Source organism: Pelmatolapia mariae, linkage group LG10_11 (assembly GCF_036321145.2).
Source record: "Pelmatolapia mariae isolate MD_Pm_ZW linkage group LG10_11, Pm_UMD_F_2, whole genome shotgun sequence".
Classification (NCBI taxonomy): domain Eukaryota; kingdom Metazoa; phylum Chordata; class Actinopteri; order Cichliformes; family Cichlidae; genus Pelmatolapia; species Pelmatolapia mariae.
The window spans coordinates 67,779,056-67,791,602 of record NC_086236.1 but is presented as its reverse complement, the minus strand read 5'-3'; the positions used below and the strand labels follow the sequence as shown (position 1 = coordinate 67,791,602).

At 39.4% G+C, this 12,547-nt stretch overlaps 1 protein-coding gene across 4 annotated transcripts in view; it reads right to left on the bottom strand.

Moving 5' to 3' along the window:
- sema6cb (semaphorin 6Cb) overlaps positions 1-12,547 on the bottom strand; it is a 150,814-nt gene that overhangs the window by 126,296 nt on the left and 11,971 nt on the right. For all 4 annotated transcript variants that reach the window (XM_063485546.1, XM_063485548.1, XM_063485549.1 and 1 more), the window contains exon 2: positions 5,456-5,543. The gene's annotated coding sequence lies outside the window, so the exon portion shown is untranslated. The remainder of the gene's footprint in view (positions 1-5,455; positions 5,544-12,547) is intronic.

Genomic DNA, 12,547 nt, shown 5'->3' with positions numbered 1-12,547 from the left:
TGAAGCTTAGAAAAGCTTATTGACATCTCACACCCGCTTGGTTAAAGGGGTGTGAATTAGATCTGACTGACGCAATATATATTGACTGCACACTTCCCTGAACACCAAAACAGGGAATCATGTAAAATCCTAACCCCGTGCCTCCCCCTCCCCAAGAGTCCACTTAAAGTAATTACCATGTTGCTGGTGAATAAATGAGATGGTGAATAGGGAGTACCAATAAACTTGCAATCATGGTTCCTTGTAGTCAAGACGTTAAATAAAATAAGTTGTTAAAGCCAAGATATTTATATAAGATATTTTTTTAAAAACTATATTTAAAAAGCCAGACAAAATCCAAATAAGAAAGGATACACAATGGCCTAAAGGGCTTGAGTAGCTTAAAGAAAGATGAATTACAGTGTGACCATTGACTCTGTTTTTTCTTCTGTTGTTTTTAGCCAATATTTTGTTACATTAAAGGCTAGCTGGCATCAACAATCTACTGAAATACCAAGTAAGACTGTAAGAGTTTAAAAAAATAAAATAAAAAGGATTTATAAGCCATCTCGAGTTATTTCTATCAAGATTTATGTAAAACTACTTAAAACAGATTTCTGACATTGGCAAATAAGAATCAGAATTATTTTAAAAATATATCCTTGAAGTGTGTTTTTCATTTTTCTCAATGTCATTAGATTAATCTATTCCAACTAGTAAAAAAGCATTTTTAAACACAAACTGAGACATTATGGCTTCAAGGATGCAAAGAGCTTTAATCATTTCCACGAGCTGTGTGTTGCAACACACATGCAAACTCACATGCAAATGAAGTTCCAGTCTGACTTTTCAGAGTGAACATGCGTAGTGCTTGTCAACACATCACAAAGCCAACTACACACTACTACACAAAATTTCAATAGCAGACATTTTTCTTCATCTGGAATGATCTCACTCTAATCTCTCTCTGTCATCTGAGAATTTAACAAAGGATCGGCATTCAAAGGCATTTCCAGCAAATTAGACAAATTTGCCAGTAGAATAAAGAGTAATGGACAAAAAAAAAAAAAAAAAAAAAAAAAAAAAAAAAAAAAAAAACTGGCACAAAACATCAGTGCTGAAGCTCTAACAAAGACTAGTCTAATGACAGAACCAAAATCTTAAGCACCTGTGAGTCCAACTGGGCAATGCTAAATTGATGACAACCTGATAAGACTAGGCCAACATAAAAGAAACACGTAGAGAAAAGAGTTCAAAATCTATTGATCTTTCAAAGTAAACACACTTTCTAAAATAATAGAATCCTTTTTCGTTGTGCATTTTGGCAGTAGTTCTTACAAAAGTTAAAAAACCTAGCATGATTGATTTTCTAAAGAGAGGTAAAAGCATACATAAGCTTTTAGCGTTTTTATCACGAATCTTGCATCAATTGTGTGTCTATTATTACTTTTCATGCTGGTGCCCCACATTGTTGCATAAGGGTATTGTTTTTTTCTTTTTATATAGAAATCATAATCCAAAAAAAGCCACCACCTCTGAGGTCTTGTCTTTACGATCAACAGAGTCTCTCCTTTGAGACCACAAATTCTTCAGTGTCACCTCATAAACAGCAAAAGAAATAGCTGAGGTGAACCCCTTGCAGTCTTTGCTTGCGGTGGACCCAATTTTCTCCCACCTCCTCTAGTCCCTGTATCCTTGTAACTTTGAAGTCCAGCCAGCTTTGAAAAAGGCTGCAATCTCCCTGCCATGACCAGGCAGAGGATTAGCCAAGCCCTGCAGGACCAAGTGGAAAGAGGACGAAAGAGGGCTGGAGGAGGAGTAACGTCATTTTCCACAACGGTTGTATATGTGCAAGCAGCTCTCCCTCCAGCCAGAGCCGTGGGGGATTAGCAAGCTACTAAGGAAGCAGAAAACAGACCTCCAAGCCCCCTTTTTCATGACTTCCACAGAAACCAATTTACAGCAGAGAACTGGGGGAGGCCGCTAATTCTCCCCATAACCGCCTCCTGCTTCAACTCAAAAACCTTGTTGTGTCACTCACAAAAATCTGCTTTTGTGAAACTGCAAACATTTTCAGAATACCAAACTCGAGGAACAACGCATCTACAAAGGATTCAATTATTGATATGGGAACTTCATTGACTCAAAAGTAACATTTCAATGTTCACAGAGCAGGGGAAAATAAGCAGTTAAGCTCCTAATCTCACCATCACACTTGATACGATCAGTCACGGGGGAAGTCACCCTGGAAAGTTTGTTTTCCATTGTGAGGCAAAACAAGAGAGATTACTCATCTTTTATCCATATGAAGTGGTAATATTTGTCTGCACTTTGAGCTTGTACATTTGCAAGTTGTGCATTCATTGCATCACAAACAAAATGCATTAAAAGCAGACCGTATTGTGCAGCGTGCTAAGTACGTGTCTAAATGTGTCGCAGTGAGCTAATGACAAAAGCGTACATTTCAGAGGAACTTAGCAAAGAGGTCAGGACATTTCCTCTACGAGTGGAGGAATTCAAAAAGACTATCACGCATTCACCAGTTACAGTACAACAATGAACACATTACCAGCGCCTCATTGAACTTAGTAAATCTACAGGATCTCAGGATATAATACAGCAGCAAGTAACAGCAGCATAGCTTAAAAGAAGCAACAATGAGCCTTGGTTTAAAAGAAAAGGCAGATCCATATACTGCTGCCTTCCCATCAGCGCCTTTCAAGTAATGGGGTCTTTTGTCTTATCTGTGACTGAAAGGAGCTTGAGGACTTTGGCCGTCATCCCTTTGTTGTTACAGAGTCTCTTGTGGAAATGGCGGATTGGCCCATAGGCGTGGGTGTGTGAGGAAGAGCTAGGCGGCCATGCAAGCACATCAGACTTGAGCGGTCTTAATAAAGCTTCCCTCTATCCACCCCTGAGATCTCCTCACCCCAATTATTCGCCTGACACCTCTACCCTCCTCCATCTCCTCTTATTTCTCACAGCAACCCCCCCACCCTCAGCTCACCATCCAGTTCCCAGCTCTGATCAAGGCTGTCCCTTTGCTGTGCTCAAAGCCCCAGAGGCCTGTACAATATCAGGCTGCTGGTGGCGTTTGCTTCACAGTCTGCTGCTTGAATTGCATCAGGAGTGTGTCTCTTCTAGTATTGACATAAAATCAGTACTGTTCAGCCAGCAACAGTGGAAAGTTCACTCCAAATTTAAAATAAAGTCTCATTTCTTTCCACGATCCAGGGAGAATCAAGAAGACATCACCAAATAAGATATTCTCACAGAGACCCTTAAACACTGGGTTTAAGAATGTGCATGCTGACACCTGATACTTCACAGTGTTTAGAGAGCCCAACATTGTACAGTGAAGCAAAGATGAACAAGACTCTTAACTTATGTTTACATTCAGTTTCTTTGTCTATTATTAACTGGCATGAATAACAGTAAAGGTAAACTATGGAAAATAGCTTAAATAAGTCCATCATGCATCTGTATTCACACATACACTACAGTTCAGTATTTTTCTAGACATTATGTGATGCTGGTGCAAACATCCAAAACAGTTTGTTGGAACATTAAATAAATTAAATGGTCTTTATGCAGAGAGTTGCATAGTACAAAGTCTGTGTGTTGTACTTTTGCGATTTGCACTAATGCAGGAACAGCATGGGTAATAGTTCAGCAAATTCACAGCCAGCTAGTGGTTACCTCATGCAGACTCTGCCGAGGCAGCACCCTTGCCTGACAAAAAAACTCCTGCTGTGGGTCCTGAAGTGCAAAAGGGCAATTGTGCACTGTGCTGACCTTTTTCTTCCAAAAATGTATGCAGTACATGTGTGAAAATGACTATGAACTGAAACCTGAGTAATTTTACCAACCTGCAACAACAGATCTTACTCTTAGGGTTGCTAGAAAAGCTTTTCAACTTAAAGCTGTGCAACTGAGTGAGTGCCTTGTGTGTCTAATAATCCCCCGGACCCCCAACACTCCAACAGTGTGAGCTGAAAAATAAACCGGATGTGCACAAAAACTTCAGCTCACCGCAAAGAAAATTATGAATATAAATGATGGCGTGCTAATAGAACAAAGAACATAACGAGTCTAAAATCAAAACAGCTCATGAGAAGGCCACAACAAAACACTCCCATTTCTTTGCTGTTCTGTCTGCCATTTTTGAGACATTTTATGCTTTTACCTTCAGATGCCTTCAAGGTCACAGCAGGGCTACATCTGGCCAGCCATCTGTCTCCAGCCTTCCCATGAGGAATCCTGTCATCGGCGCTCCTTGGCCCTGTCCTCTACTGTCCACATTCAAGCTCACAAGGGAAATGCTTGGCCAGACACAATAGCTTTTCAGTGATGCTACAAGTTTCTGATGCATTTGTTCAATTGTTCTCCCCATTGACTACCTGTCTACCTGACAACAGAGCTCACAGCACCAGAAAACATTGACATGGTCTACACTAGACATGTGCCAATTTGCAATTATCGAGTATCAATGAATGAAGAGACTTCGGACATTTTTTCCCCCTGAGGACATTAAGTAACAGTGATGATGAGCACTCTAAATCAGCATAAGGAACCAAAACTTCTTGATTTAAAGTAACCATTTCCCATCTGTCCATTCTAACAAGTGCACTGTGCAATCTGACAAACTCTACATTTTCATTTTCTGGCAATGTAGGAAACAGTCCCATATGTCATCAAATTCAACAACTGCCATTAACAGAGCTTCATCAAATTCAAACCAGTGAGAGCAAAAACAGAAATATAGAAATCTTGACCACTCAAGCACTTTTGACAGAAAAGTTATTTTTTATCCATTTCAAGTGTGGTTTTAAATGTTACTCAAGAACACAACTTGCAAATCATGAGCTCAGTCCTTCACACTTTCTACGTATATCTGTAATATGTGGTTGTTATGCACGCTGTGACTAAATCAGTGGTTCTCTAACTTTATGAATGTCCCCTATTTCGAAAACAAAAAAAGTTCATGCTCAACACCTCACAATTTATGTGATTTGCAAGAAAAAAGTTATATTTTAATTAAATAAAGGAATACTATCAGCAAAGTCTTTACCTAAAAATAGCACATTCATTCAGTTGCTTAGCCCACTAGTTAAAAACCAGTGGACTAAATTAAGTTTGTCCTTGGATAATGCAATATGACAAATGTGTTAAAGCTGGTTCCTTACCTTTGATTAAATTAATTAGATAGATACAGTGCTGTATGCTCAATCACCTATTTTAAAAAAGCAGCAGTAGCAGTGTTTCCATAGACCATCCATTAATTAAGTGTCCTCTGTAGATGCCTCATGAAAGTAGACCTTTCACTGTCACATATATTCAGTTCAATCTAAATATTGCATTTGAAAGATCAGTGAATAGTGACTTTGTGCCTCATCAAATCAAATCTTATTTAACTTTTAATTACATTGGATCCATTTAGAAAGTCACACTTTTAGAAAGAAGCAGCAAAGCTTACCTTAACTTTTCAAACAGTCTCCTGAATCCAGTGATCCACCAAACAGGTAACTAGATCAGCTTGGTACACACTCCAGCTGTCAGTGAATCTGTGAATGAAAAATAAGAGATGACTCTTACATCTCTGTACATCTCAGACATAATGCAGGACAGTTTACGGTGATGCAGCCTAAGCCTTGAAAAACAGTCATAGTAGTCATGTTGCATTCTCCATCACAAATCTCTAAAACTCCAAAGTATGGATAACAATGACAAGTATCCATTGCTGGGTGTACTATTCACTTTCATCAGAAAAATGCCAGAATGTGAAATGAAAATGTGAATCAACTTGCTTTGAACTCTGAGGAAAAGACGTTGCTGGAAATGCTGTTCGCATGACAACAGGTTGCTTTTGCAATAAGTGAACAAAATCTTTTGACAAATCCAAGAGCCCAAACTTGCCAAATCTGATGATGGCATCTCAGCTCACAATCTGCTCTGGCAGTCTGCTCCCAGAAAAACGTCTTCACCTTGCCAGTGCACAAACCTAAACAGAGCTTTATACAGCCTGATATTACCAAAAAAAACATTCCATCTAAGCTGAAAGCTGAAATGTAAAATGTGAATGCTGAGTCACTGACGCATAAAAGTTGACAAGTGATTATCTTTCTTTTAGAAGGATGTAGGTTCCTGATCCTATAGCAAAAGTATTTAATTTGCTTTATCATATAGCCATAGGGAGTATGTAGAGTCTCAATTATTAAACTAGCCATAACTGAAATACTGTGTAATATAATGACCTAGTTGGATCTCCACCTGTCCCAATATTAATTCAGACAAATGGTGATGACTGAGGTTTTGACCTTACACCCTGCAAATTTCAAATAGCAGAGCCCAGAAAGACTTGCAGAGGCAGCATCCTCTGGATTAGCAAACACTCCAGCTGGCAGCCACATGCTGATGATGGTTCAGTTAAGGTTAAGGCATAGCCAGCTCGCCAGCATATTTTTTCTCTCTCAAGTTCTCACTGTATTGACAAAAGGACCACAAGTCCCAAATGGAAAGTAGAACTGCTGTGCATCAGTAACAGCCCATACCAGCTATTGTGACACCATTAGGCGTGTGGTCATTATTTTCTTGTATCAGTGGTATGTTGACAATAAGGGTCTGTGTTTGGTATTTGTTGGAACTTACAATACTGTCTGAGAAAAAACACAAAACTTCAAAAGGAAGATAAGGGCTTGTGGAAAACAAATTCCTTTGCCTGAGCTACAAAGCTATCTCTGGTGCACTTTCAAGACTTTAAATTGCCCCTAAATGCGTCTAGAAGATTTTAGTACTGTGTTCTTGTGTTTTTACCAGAACTAAGGAAGATTTAAATACCATACATCAGGCCATCTGGTAGATTCGTGCAACATGCGGGGGGGCAATTGCCACACAATACTCCATATTGTGTGGCAATTGCTACATAAATATATAAAATATCAAACATATTACCTAAGGTTGCAAACGGTTTAAATTGCATTTTCAATACTGACAAAAAATCAAAAAATAAGCCCTGACATAAAAGAGAAGTACTGGAGATTTTTCTTTTTAGTGTTATATTAATCTGTCCTGAGCGTGTGACGAGCATGAAAGAGAATCCCTGATCACTAAAACTTTGGACTAGTCTGGGCTCACACTCAGCTGTTAATAAAACCCATAAACTATATCCTTCTAATAGAATAATTTCAAAACCACAACTGGGAGCTACAGCTGAAGGAGTAATCAAATTGATGCCTCATCTCTGGACTGGATGTTTACTTGTTTTCTTATTTGCTTGCTTTGGCAAATTCAAGCTTTTAGTCATTTCAGTATACAGAATCAATTACGGTTATATCGACTCCTCCAAGCTCACGCCTGGGGAACGACTTTTCAAGTGACCAAAGTAAAGAAATGCACCACAATGAGACTGGAGATGACACCATTATTTCTCAGTTCCAATGAACAAAACACACCACATGCACATTTCAGATCAATGGTGGGGAGGAGTGATTAGCAGTTCTTAATGACTATTTAATTATACTAAAAAGCACAAACTTTCAGGTTGCACGGAAAGCAAAAAGTCTCAGTGTGAACGCTCACATTTTCTCCAACTCTCAGCCTTTGGTTAATCATCCGAGTTCGCTGTAGGAATATTTATTCGCTTTTTTATTCACTTTTCATATCACTCCAGAGTGTATGATCTGGGCTGTGACGACTCAAAGCTGAAAGCCACTAAAATATTTAGGCCAATCACACATTGAACTTATTTTCACCTACCTTATTTTTAAGCTAGTATTTTAGTCTTTTTTTATACAAGCTCTTGTCAATAAGGCCGTTTTACAACTAATTTGCACAGACATTAACAACATGATCAACCAAAACCATAACAATGGGTAAGATTAATTTTTTAGTTGAACAACTGACAACATTGTTAAATGTGTTCACTTACTAGTGGTTCAGTAAAAGGACACAAGGACATGTTGTGCTGCTTCCTCAAGCAGAAACAAGCCAACTTCAAATATCAAATCCACCCTGATGGGGGAAACTCAGGTTTAAAGGGTTTCCTATCAGTACAAGAAATCATGAGGTTTTATAGTGATGATGAGTGCCATGTTTCAGTCTTATTTGTGACCTTTCTTTTTCACTTGAGGAGATGGGAGACATTTAAATGGCATTGTCCCACTGCAGATACTCTATAAGGATGAACTTTTTAGTCATAATCACAGTTCTGTGCATTATTCTGCTCTCCCTGTGCTAGTCATTTTAACAGATCAAATTCAGTTTATGGTAAACAAAGTCAGTGAAAACTTTCTGAAGTTTACAGTAATTGAAGGGCTCATTTTATCATGCCTTTGATTTTGTTTAATTGTTTATTCCAACTTTAGCATTGTTGCCATATTCTGGTTAGTGTTTACCAGAACATGGTTACTGAAAGGAATGATTAATTACTCTTCTGGCTGTGAAAATAAAGAAAATTGTTCAGCCTTTTAGGAGACTGTCAAGCACTTTGAACACCGCTAATTGAATGACTGATATAACTGTCAATGGCCACTGCAGTTGTGCAATTTTGAACAACTAATAAATCTATCAGAGGAACTAGGGAGTGTTGCCTCGTCCATCTTCTACCAAATGGCAAACAGACCACACTCCTGCCCTTTCCTCACTCAGCTGCCTATTAAAAGGGAAACATGTGGTCTAGTGTCTTCTTTCAGGGAAAGTGAAAACATACGCCCGCTGAGGTACACAGTTGAGCAGAGGAGTTGCGCATGTTGTGACAAAGAGTGGCTTTTCCCTTCCCTTGTACTGCATTCTCTCACTGCGAATCGCCACATGGGGTAAGGGTAAGTGGTTTGACCAGTCCCTGCAATCACTAGGCAAGGCCCCCTACCTTGATAGCCATTCAAGGAAATCAATCAGTATTCAGGTCATGAAACGGGGATGCCCCCCTTAACACACAACCTCTGACCCATGCAGGGTTCTACTCCGAGAGCGTGACAGGGATTTGTGCTGCCAGTGTCTGCTGCGTGTCCGACACTAACAAAGTCCTCGTGTTGAAGGGAGGAGCGTGGCCTGACCCTGTCCACCTCTGACACAATAATTCCAGCTGAGGAGTTCAAGGTGGCCTGACCTGCAGCTGAACCAGTCTATGGAAACATTGCTACAAGCTCTAGTTGAGCCTTTTCCTCCATCCCCTAGAGTTCCATGGAGAAACAAGGGGTGTGCTCAGGTTTCGCGAGCAATGGCGTAGCGTAAATCGCCACATTTATTCCTTCATATTTTACTTAATATCTGAACAGTTGGAAAGCCTTCTTTCTGTCATGGGAAGTACATGGGGGGCAGAATTAGCATAACGTAATTACACTGGGGAAAGATCCAGGCTCCAAGGAGCAAGACATAACCTGTAATTTACCATAGTGCTCCCTATGCAATTGACAGTCAGGCTATGATATTGGAGATAAATGTCGAAATTTAGGCTGTTAGCTTAACTGATGGTGCATTCAGTATGATAATAACCATGGTCTTGCACACAGTGAGCCTGATGAGCAGTCCTGCAATAGCTCTTCACCACTTTTCCTCCCCTCCATGGGGGTATTATCATGCTAATCTAAAAGACAAGAAAAAATACATTTCAGTGAACAATGATATATAATAATAGGAAGCAGGGATCTCTGAAACAGTGAGGAGACAAAAGAAGGTATTTTCACCCTGCTCCGCTAAGCAAAGTAAAGGGCTGACAAATGGACACAGACATTATGCTGGCTGGTTAATTAAAAGAACATAGTCTAATTAAAAAGATCTTCCTTGTGAATAGACTGCCGTCTATAGAGTTACTGACCTCTGTCTCCTGCACATGTTAGGCATAGACCAGTCAGCAGCTCTCTTCTTTCACAGATTTAATTTTCAAATCAGAGGGGTTTTGACTGACGAGCGGCAAACACAGTAGTACGCTGCAGGAAGTGCACTAGATCTCGGTTGGGGTGCTGGTACTTGATAAACGGCTTTGAATTGCTATTATATAGTCAATAAAACTTGCACATGACATTTGATTTAATTCTTTATCTTTCGTGCAGAACTTTTTCACAAAAAGGTCAATATATCGAGTTTTTCAGTTAGTACAAATTTGAAATGTGTTCAAAGACAGTTTGACATGCACACATGACTTTGCCTTAAAGTTATTCTGCTATTTTTTTTTTAATGACTTGAATTCTTAGAGACCAATGTTTCTGGAGCATACAGTACTGTCTTTATGTTTTGCTCGAAAATTGGAAATAGGTTAATTTACTGAAATGTGCAATGTGAGTTTGTATAATTCTAACAAGCTTGAAAGTGAAAATGTGGTAAGACCACCTTTATTCTTCAACATAGCCTGAACCCTTGTAGGCAAGCTTCCCCCCCCCCATTTCTTTAAGTAGTCTTCAGGAACAGTTCAGCCTTTTCTCTCAGTTTTCCTTAAGAATGGCTTTTTGACAGCCACACTTTCACTGATGTCATTTCTGATACCAGTTCGGATGACGTGCATGTGTGTCATTATCTCTGGCATTTTTCATAGATTCGACTAAAGAAATAGGAACAAATTATGCATTTATGTCCCAGGCAGTAAAGTGCTACTAAAGTGCCTAAAGATACAATTTAAAAAGTTTTCTGCTATGGGTAGACAACACTGGTTCATCCCTTGAGTTAGGTGCCTTTTCTATGCTTGATGATTCATAGGTCAGAGTCAAGTGTTTCTGAAAGATCTTTAGAAATTGAAGTGATCTACTTCTCAAGATCCTTTGGAAAAAAAATTACAAAAGACACATTTAAGGCAAAAATATCTAAAAACAACAATAATAAATATTATGGATGGCATAGCACTTTACTTTCACATGAAGAAGTTGGTTGTTTTATCACGAAACAGACACCAAGCCTAATGTTTGCACTCTTTGATTGTGTCAATATATGTTAAACACCCCCAACCCCATGCATGTGACAATAATTCTGCATTAGTCCATTTTGTTTTACCTGCTTGTATGAGACAGATAAGTAGGTAGGGGGGAAAAAACTATTATTTGCAGCATCCCACCTTTGCCTCCCAGCTGACACAGCACTTCACACTTCAACACCACTAAAGCGCCCGTTAGCAGTTATTGTATATCTTAACCCAGACACTGCAAACATTAACAGTAACCATATAACTAATAGCAATTACCCCTTTGGCACATCAGCCATCTGTTAAGTTATCATTAAGGTGGGGGATAGTACATATGCCAAAAAAAACGATGACAGTAATGTTGGAACTAGAAAGCAAATGTTGAGTCCTGCGTGTCTGTAAAGTCAACAGGCAGTGTTAATTTATATCACAGTTATTTGCAAGCTTTCTGAAGCTGAGATAAGCCCACTAGCAACTAGACAAGAGTGGCACCCTGCTTTACCAACTCCGATTGATCAGCAACAAAATTCTGACAACAGAAACATAGCACAGTCAGACAATCTGGTATCAAAGTCATACTGAGTATTTCCTGGGTATTGGTATCAATTCTGAAATTCTACTATTGTCACAATCCCAGTAGAAAGGGTTTGTTACTTAGTAATCCAGGAGAAATATTGCCAACTCAGTGCCAATTTTAAACTTATTTAAATTCCATGACAAAAACTATCCTTTGAGATCAAACCTTATTTTTCCAGAAGGATCTGACAGCTGCTCGTGCACTGTAAAAGGTTGACCCACATCAAACCTACTTGGGTCTAAATGACTAAAATCTTAAAACCAAACAAAAGAAAACTATGAGCCACTGCAATTTGAACAGCCCTTCCTCTTAATCTTGTCATATTGTGGAAACTTGGTATTTGATCACTTCATGCCCCACAAACCAGTAAGAATCCGGGGTGCCTCACACAGAGGGGAAGCCACACTGAATTAGGCACCGATATCACACTGTGAATTAAAGTGCTTTAGCACTGGAAACATAGCGACATCTTTTTTTCCTTCTTTCTTTCTTTCTTTCTTAAAGACGCCACATATTTTATAGTTGAATGACGACAAATAGTGTTTGTTTAGTGAATGTGCAAAAAAATACAGCACAAATGAAATACATTCAAGTGTCCATAATAAGTTAATGATTTGTAGCTCATAGGACTGTTCTTGCTTTTCCGTAAGGCTGCAAAATTGACACCTAATATGGTAATTTTAACAAAGCTGTATAAACCTGCTTCAGAGCAGCATAAACACTCGCACCATGTCTTTCTGTCCAAGTTATAAAACTGGGCTTGATTCTCCTGGCACCTGTAGCTACAGGCCAACACTAATGCAGACTGTCTGTGTTTAGCTGGAGGGCTACTGTCAGCCTCAGATATGGCCCTGAGAGTGAAAGTGTAGGTGTTGCCCCCCCCCATTCCTTTCACCCAGCTGCATGTCATTGACTTGTGACATTAAAGCAAAAGTGTGGTCTGCTGGTTTGTTTACCCTCAGCTGGCTTTCATGCCATCAGTCACTAAAAACTGCCCCTCAGGGAGAGACGATGGAAGCCAGGAGGAGAGAGAGGGAGGCAATGAAGACAGCTCAAACAAGGTTTCATTCGCTGGAAATTGGAAGTTGCTCATGTGGCTGAGT